This window comes from Coturnix japonica, chromosome 3 (genome assembly GCF_001577835.2).
Source record: "Coturnix japonica isolate 7356 chromosome 3, Coturnix japonica 2.1, whole genome shotgun sequence".
In the NCBI taxonomy this organism is placed as follows: Eukaryota; Metazoa; Chordata; class Aves; order Galliformes; family Phasianidae; genus Coturnix; species Coturnix japonica.
The window spans coordinates 70,353,697-70,362,559 of NC_029518.1; positions in this window are offsets into that span (position 1 = coordinate 70,353,697).

An 8,863-nucleotide genomic window follows, 5' to 3' on the forward strand; every position below is an offset into this window, starting at 1 on the left:
ACATCAAGCTATTGAGAAATCTGGCCTGGTGAGAAATTTGTCTTGAATAAGTGTGTCGTGCATTAAAACAATTACGGGATGTACACAAGACAAATAATAAGATGGCCTGTACTGCCCCCACAGACTCATCCCTGAAAGATCATCACATGTGGGCACAACTGTCCACAAAACTGTCTCCATTTTCCCCTACTATTTCCCAGGCAGGACACCTTCAGGTACATTACATCAGAAAGAGCCTGGCAGGATTGGCACAAGGTCCACAGAGGAACACCCTTTTCATGTCTTTTCAAACAGTACTCCCTACGGTGAGGTAGAAGTAACTTGTCATTAGCTATGCCCCAAACAATCATCTCCACTCTGAATGTCCTGGGGGCAGTTGGATCAGCCAGAGTCAAGGAGCCTGCAGGGAGAGGGGTCAGACCTGGCACCGAGGCACAGAATGGGATGGTCCTGACTCAGTTTGCATCCTCTGGGAGATGATTTGCTCTGTGTGCACAGTTGGTAAAGTTTACTGCATCCTGTGACTCTCCTGCCAAAGTCTCATTCACAGTGAGGATCCAAATCAAAGGCTCTGCTGCCTCTACAGCCCTGCCTCCTCGTAAGAGGTTAGGTTACACATTTTCCATGGACTAGAGGAGTGCCCACGTCCTACAGCTTAAAAGCAAAAATTAAAGAATTGACTGGATCCAAAGAAATTTTTTGTTTCCAAAAAGACTAAATATGAATGATTTCAGAGTCTGGAATCCCTTCACTCAGTGCTTTCCGAAACCCTAGCCGTAGTTCCAAAATCTACTGAGAGAGAAAAAACAAGCAAATCTTTCCCACTTCTGAAGATATGGCATACTTGCTTCAGTGCCCATTAAACAAGACAGCAAGTTTTCCTCCTCTTTGCCAGGTTAAACTATAGATATTCCTTCCCATTCTCTTGTACTGTCTTCCAGAGCACACACAAAGCACCATCTGGCCCTTCATTAACTCTATTTGATTTCCTTTGATCCCATGTAAATGATGAGAAAAAGATCTAAGACTCTCTTCTCCTCTTTAGACATATGCATAACTCACATCAGTGTCAATGGGAGTTAAATATCCCTCTGGAGAGGAAGAAATAGAAACCACTGTGTATTTCTCTGCAGCATCTTTGACTTTGCAAAATGGAAACAAAGTGGTCCAAAACCTAATTCCCAGAGCAAATTTCTCCAAGTTTGAAAGTGAACCTGTGTGAGGATGTAGAAATACCAGATGCTGTGACCGGACACAACAGGGTAGCTGATGTTCTTATTCCTAAACCAAAACACCTCAGCTGCCATGAATTCAAGTGGTAGCAACTCAGAGAGAAATAATAAAATTCAAAATATATCTTGAGGTTATGATCAATTTATTTAATCGTTTCTTTTTGTACAAGATGATAAGCAACGTTGTGAATTAAGGTCTGAGGTCAGAGAGCCTTCCAAGACAGCTCTTATACTTGGCCGCCAGAACAACACCATCTTTCCTGTTGTTCAGCACAGTGTTTTCTTACTGCTCATTAAGTTTGTAATAGCAAAAGATGTCTCGTGAGTTTTGCACTGGCCAGAGATGTACCAGATCCAGATAGCTAACAGTTACCAGTTACATCCCCAAGGCACACTTTCCAAGGCACCTGGGGGAGTTTATGCCCAAGTAACATCACACCAATTGTGCTGTGATGGTGAAATCTATGAGTATGTGTAGCCCAAGGAGAACTGCAGTCACCCAGTGAGCCATGGTGAGGCATGGAGGTGGCAGTCCCAAAGATCCTATAATATCCCTAGGATATATAGATTCTCTTAGGGTAGAGCCCAAACACTGTACTGAAGCTCATCCTGACACAGATCTTCTTGCTGAGCCCAGCTGCCAGGAGGGTTCTCAGCCCCCTTCTATTCCATCGTCCCTTTAGAGAGGCTTCTCATGGATCAAATGGTGTATTTAGGGTTGATTGTTGAGGGCTGACAGTTATGGCTGGTGACCCTGCACATAGTAGGAGGATTGAAACTAGATATCATTGTGGTCCTTTACTACCCGGGCCATTCTATGATCCTATGATTCTATGACCCAGTGTGGTAAGAATGATTAAGAGCTTATCCATCTGAATATGTGGGCAAAGCTCAGCACTCATCCCCTCCAGCAAACCAAGGTCCTCCATGTCAGTGTGTGCATATCTGTATATTTACAACTCTATATAAAGGTGTATTTCTGCACTCTTGAGGAAGGCCCAGTGGGGAGCCAGCAACACAGCATGGCAGGCAGGCAAGAGTCGGGCCCGCTGGATGGCCACTTTGCTTCGCCGGCATTTAATGCGGGCTCTGATCTGGTGCAATAATCAATAACCATCCTTCAGTCTTTGAACACCAGGGGGCTGAGAGGACTTTTCAAGACAAATTCCTCAGGCGATGATGTATACTTCACACTTACTGTGCACTTTCCACTGAGAAAAAGAGTGAGAAAGAAATAAGGGGGAAAAGAGAGAGAGAGAGAGAATTAAGAAGAAAGAGGGGAGGGAATTTTAAAATAAATAAATAAATAAAATAAAAAGGTGTGTGTGTGTGGGGGGGGGGAAGTGTAAAACAATAAAGCAAAGTATTGCATTTATCTACGGAAGTCAACGACTGCAAGAATCCTGACCACAAGGCGTGCCTATGTGTAATGGGGAAGCTTTCACCGAGAAATATGCGTGCGCGTGTGTAAGTTTCTATACGCACACGCATCTATCTAAATACGATGTATGGTTGTACATGATTATGTATACGAGTATGCTTATGCACGGACACATTTGGTTGTTTTTAGAAAGGCGCCGAGGGGCTCCGCACACGCAAAGCTGAGAGGCGAGGGGCTGCAAAGCGCGGCTCTGTGCCACGCAGCGGGACCCCCCCGCGCCGCCTCGCCCCGCTCCCCGGGTAATTACAAGCAGAACGCTCGCACCGTTTTTAATAACTGTCTCCCTTTCAGCACATCGAAAAAGCAATATATTCCAAAGATATATTATGTATGCAACACTTGATAAAGGAGCTCGGGGGAAATGATCTCCTGGATGTTCCTCGGCACGTATTTTGCTCAGCCTGATGGAGGAGGAATTGAATTTCGGCAGCCAGAACCCCTTCCTCCAGGTGATTCGGGGCTCACCCCGTTGCAGCGGACGCTGGAAGCCGGCGTGCGTGTGCCGAACCGGTGCGGTGTTGCTCAGCTGAAGCTCGACTTCCTCCTCCATCAGCGCGTCTCCCCTCCGAGACGGTGCGGGCTCTGTTCTGCATTTCGGGGCCGAGCTGAAAATCCGAGCGGGGAGCTCCGAGGCAGAGCGTTGGGGTGAATGTGCGCTTCGGGCAGCGCGGCGTTTCGATTCCCCCCGCTTATAAACACGAGAACGGCCTTCCGAGGAACTCAGACAACTTTGTAAAACACCCTCGGCTCACACGTTCGCACCGAGAAGAGCAGTAAAAAGGGATGAGTGTAGGGTCTGGATTTTATATTTTCCCGTCCTCTGGGGTCTGGTTTTAGACACAGGGAATTGTCTCGGGTTTTATTTCGGGATTTTTTTTTCTTCTCGTTGTGGGGAGGGGTTCAGCTTTCAAGCCGACACATACAGGTGTTCCCCCCCCCCTCCTTCCAGCTCGACGAGGACGACATCGAAAGGGAAATCACGTCTCTCAGAGCTCAGACAAAAGGCTCTCGGCTTTCCCCACCGCCCGAACCCTCGGCAAGTGGGAGCCGCGAGCAGAGAGGCGGCCCGAGGAGGCCGGGCGGGGGCTTTCGTTCAGCGATCGACCCGCTCTCGGAACACGGAAAAATAAAATGCGACTTTTCCCTTCTCTTTGCGATGATCTCTGCTTCTTTCCAGCAATGGGGAAATGCCATTTTTCCCTCCCCTCCCTGGGAAACGGGAAAAGCGCTGGGAGCGTTCTCCTGGAGGAAGAGAAGCGCTTCTACCGCTCGTAGAGCCGGGGCTCGGCTGTCGGAGCGCGGCCGTAGTTGCCCTCGGCTCGGCCCGTGTGCGGGGAGAGCGTCGGGACGGTGCGGGAGAGGGGCCCCATGATGCGGGCGGCTTCGCGTGTCCCAGAGGGAAGTCGGGCTGAGGGAGAACCCCCCGGGGCTGGTTCAGGGCCTTAAGTCCTTATATAACCTCGCATTTTAAATAAAATTAACTACAGTAATTAAAAGCTTTCTTCGGCGCGGTTCGGTAATAAAACAGTTGGGGAAAAAAACAAACAAAACCAAGCCAAACAAAAAAAAAACCCAACACCCGAAACTTCTCCCATTCGGACGCTGCAAGAAGTTGGCAATTAGCTACAGAAATCCTTCTGTAAACTAACGACCTGATCAGTGAGGAATACATACACTGTCCTTCCTTCTTTTTTTTTCCTTTCCGTTTTGTTTCTTTCCCTCCTTTTTCTTTCTTTTTTCTTTTTTTTCTTTTTCCCTATGAAAATGTCTCTATTCATTTGAGCACAATGTACCGAAACTCTGAGCCCGACTCTTCGTCGCACAGTACGCAAAGAAGAGAACCCACTCGCTCGGGTACGGCGGGCTCTGTAACTATCGGCGTTGCCAATAGATGGCACAGTGGCCTTTCCCTTGCTCGGAAGCTCCCGCTCCCCGCTTATTTACCTCGCTTGTTTGTTTGGCTCGCAGCAAGTTTTTTGACGCATAAACGTCTCTTCGCGTTTCCTTCCCCGGGGTACAGAAACCCGAGGTATCTTTACAAAGGTATATTGCAAAAATTAAAATTACAGATGTAATACATACTGTGAAACCTATAAAAATGCGTTTACAATGGTTACTTAAAAAAGAAATTTATAACTTTCATATGTACCTTACTCGCGCAATATGCAACTGCCATATGTTTCCTAGTGCCATAATTCAGTTTTTCCTGGACAGCTGGAGCAGGTAGGACTTCTGAAAGTACATTTCGTGTAATATGAGAACTGGCCCCGACTAAAGACCGAGGGCTGCCATAAAAAGACACAAGCCTCGCTTAACAAACGCTGTTTAACTACACATCGTTTCTTACAATGGTTCGATATAAACGTTCCCGTAGCCCCGCGTTATGACAAAACGGGGATACGCTGTATCTTTTTACTGCTGAAATCCCAGCCTCGCAAACATAAATATTTCCAATTAGTGGCTCCACTCTAAACTACAGTGATTTAAAGCTACCTAATTTAATTTAATTCCATACACGTTTTCATATTTTTCCTGAGACAATAGTGAAAATACGAGTTAAATTTATAGGAAAGCAATAAAGAAGTAAAGCCAGAGGTTTCTTCAGCCCTCATTTAGCGTTTGCAAAGGTTTATTTTGAGACTGCGGCCATGAAAAGGTTCTTTTTCAAAATCACTTGTCTGAAACGAGCAATGAATGTAAGTGGGAGAGTCACATTAAGGACTGGAGATTTCCCTCAAAATGATTCACGTTCGTGGCTGCATAATTCCGAATTAAGGTAGTAATTTAAGAGCTATAAAGCACGAGCACCAGAATATCTATAATTTTAGCACGGGTGCGTTTAAACTGTGTTTTCAATTCCTTTATGCAATTCCTCAGCATTTTCACCCGTCTGGAAAGCCGATCGGTCGGCTGCACGTTTATTTCCATACGCTGATTTTATTTAGCCTTCAGCAGCAGGCGAACGATTGTTTCTTCCCGCAGTTTTAAAACGAGACCTGAGGCTGCGGGGCAGCGGCCGGCAGAGGCGGGCGGGCGGCCGAGGGGCTCGGCGGAGAGGGCAGGGAAAGGCCGCCCGCCCCCACGCCGGACGCGACGCGCAGCTGCCGCCGGACAGGTCGCGACGTCGGCGGGCAGGGCGGGCCGGCCGCGACCCGTTCGCCCGATCCGCATCCGGCCTCCCCGGCTGAAGTCGGGACAACGTGTTCCAACAGAAGCGAGAAGCCCTCCTCCAGCCTCGCTCACGGAGCCTGCGTGAGGGCCACCGTCGCGCCGCTGTCACCTCACTCCCGGCACGTTGAGCTTGGTTTGGGGGTGACAAGTGATGCCCGCACAATTGCTCCCCGCAGCCCAGGATAACCCTGGGGTCACCGCAGGCGACTCTGGGCTCCATGAGCAGTGAGTGCAGTGCGGTTTCCCTAGAGCATCCCCCCCCCCCTTGCACCCGGTTCCCAATTCTACGCTCCCGGGCTGGGAGCATCTACATCTGGAGCCTGGGGTCGGGCCGCGTCGCGGATTTTGGGATCCGTCCCAGGTGCAGAAGGAGCCGTGGCAGGGCTGGGCCCCGGGACGAGCGCTGGAGGCTGCGCGCGTCTGAAGCCACCGCAGCGCGGGTTGAAGCCGCGCGGTGCGCGCCCGCGGAAGGTAACGCACGTTCGTAGTAACGAAGAGGAGCCCCGAGGACGCTTCGGCCGGATTTTTGCCCCTCTATGAGGCGGCCGGGGCCTGTGGTACCCCGCCACGTCCGGGGCCGCGGAGTGGCTTCCGTTCAGTCAAAGCCACTCTTAACTTTATCTCAGGTCTTCTGGGACAGAGATCTGCAGCTCCTTGAGAGCCACTCTGGGTTCTCTGCTCATTCCGGCAGTGGGACATCTGAGGTGCTAATTCAGACCCATTCCTCCCTCTCACCGGCTACGGGTGAGAAACAGGCGGAGGTGAGATCGGGACGCACAAAAATGAGATCTGCACGCGAATCTTTCCCTGCCGTCTGTACTTTCTCACTGCGTTTGGCTGAGCGGCCCCGTCAGCTGCCCGCTGTCAGTGAGAAACCATTGGGCTGACTGGGGAAAAAATGGATAATGATATAAATATGTTTTCCTCGGTGACCGCTCCTCCGCTCCCCTGCTGGGAAGTTACAGCACACGGGGGCTTTAAAGAGCGAAGCGCTTCGCGAACACTCCGTCCCTCTCCGAGTAACTCGGAAACATTTGCAGAAATCGCACTGCGAACGGCGATGCACAGCCGTAAGGATCTCCTAAACAGCACCCGACATTCTCGAAGGCAGAATAGGAAAAGAAATATCTTTATGGCGGAAAACGGCTTCAATATCTTTCTATTTTCGAAAGCCGCAATGTGAGGCTTTCCTGTATCAAAGGCGCAGCGCCTCACCCGAGTGTCCGCAGAGCCGCACCGCATGTCACCGTCTGGGAACAAAAGTAACCCCGGAAAGGTGCTTTGAATACATGCATTATCCCATCAGCAGCTCGCTAGATAGAAAGATTCTTCTCTCTTGCAGAATCCCATAAGGAAAAAAAATCTCACAGACATATGGACCGCACGTTGTTTGGTACATTTAATTGGATCCCGTTTGGGTTTTTTTAAAACAAAAAACAACAACAAAAAATCAAACAACAAAAAAGAAAACAAACAAACAAACAAACAAGCAAAACACCAAAAGGAAAAAAAAAAAAAAAGTCAAGAAATGAAAACAACGTCACAAGGAATCTATAGAAATCTAGCAAGGAAAAGATAAGAACCCAACAGCGGCCAGCGCCCAACCTCCCGGCATCACCACCACCAACGCCAAGAGGGGTGATGCGGCCCTTCTGCGTGATGCGCGCAACCCGCACGGCCCGGCTCCCCCCGCGGCCACCCCGCCGCACCCGCTGTCCCCGCAGCTCCCGAAGGGGTCCCGCCCCCCCTCCCCCCTTCCGTCCCTCCGCGCCGAGCCCCTACCTGCTCTGCCGGCCCCTCCGGGCTGTAGCAGCGGAAGAGCGGGGCCGCGAAAGGCGCCGTCGGAGCTCGGCGGGCGGGCGGCTCGCGGAGCGCCCTGGGGCAGCCCGGAGCCATTTCCTTCCTACCTCCCCCTATCGATCCCAGCCCCAGCGCGAGGGCGGTTCAGCTCCTGCGGGATCCTCGAGCTTAACACGCTCCGACCCCTCTCGCACATGTGATTTCCATCGGATTCGGTTGCGGCGGGGCAGGGCAGCTCAGACGGGCTTCAGTCCGCGGTGCGGTGAATGCGTCCCGGACGGAGAGCGCAGAAAGCGAACCCCGCGACACCGCGAGCTCCCCGCAGCCCCATTCGACCCGAAGTGGGATTTTATCGGGGTGTACGGCACAACCCTTCCATCGTGGTGGGGTTTTGGTTTGTTTTTTTCTTTAATCGTTTATCTGTCTGTCACTCCCTCGTGCTTTGAAAGAGATGTAAACAATTTAATCGCCGGTAACGCTACGTGGGGTAACTCATCTCTGGGTATGTTTAACACTCAGCCCTTCCCCGACGAAGCGGCCCATCCGCTATTGAAACGCGGCACACACCGCGCGCTGGGGATAGGTGAAACCCTACAGCTCATTTCACGTCTCCCCTCACGGCGGCTCCTTCCCCCCCGGGTGCCATCACCGGGTCCCGTTCCGCAGCCCGGAAACAAACGAACAAACCCCCCAAACTCAAATACTCAAAGAGGAACGAAGGGAAACAAGACAAACATCCCAATAGGTTTTCCCTGGGAACGCACGGCAAAGAGTGACTGCCCCAAATCTGCAGCTTTTCCATCGTATCGCTCATGGGAAGGATTTCGGAAAGGATTTCCCCGACCCTACGCCGTGCACCTGAATGAGGCCGTGGTTGCGTCCAACGATCGGCGTCGGAGCGGCTGCGCCCAAATCCCTTTTGCAGCACCGCGACGGACCCCCGACAGACGAGCAGCGCTCAGACCCCCCCTCCCGAACCGGGCCCGAACGGAACGAAGTCCCGCGGCAGAACCCCCTCCTTCCCCCCCCCCCTTTCCCGTTGCGGGGGTCGCTCCCGTTAACCCCCACCGCAGGGTGCGGCGATGCCGGCCGGGCCCCCCCTCTCTGTTCGCCGCCGCGGGGCCCCGCTCGGGCCGGGCCGAGCCGGGGCGGTGTTGCGACGCTGATTGGGCAGCGGGCGGCCGTGAGGGCTCAGCCCCCGCCCCGCGGCCCCGCCCGG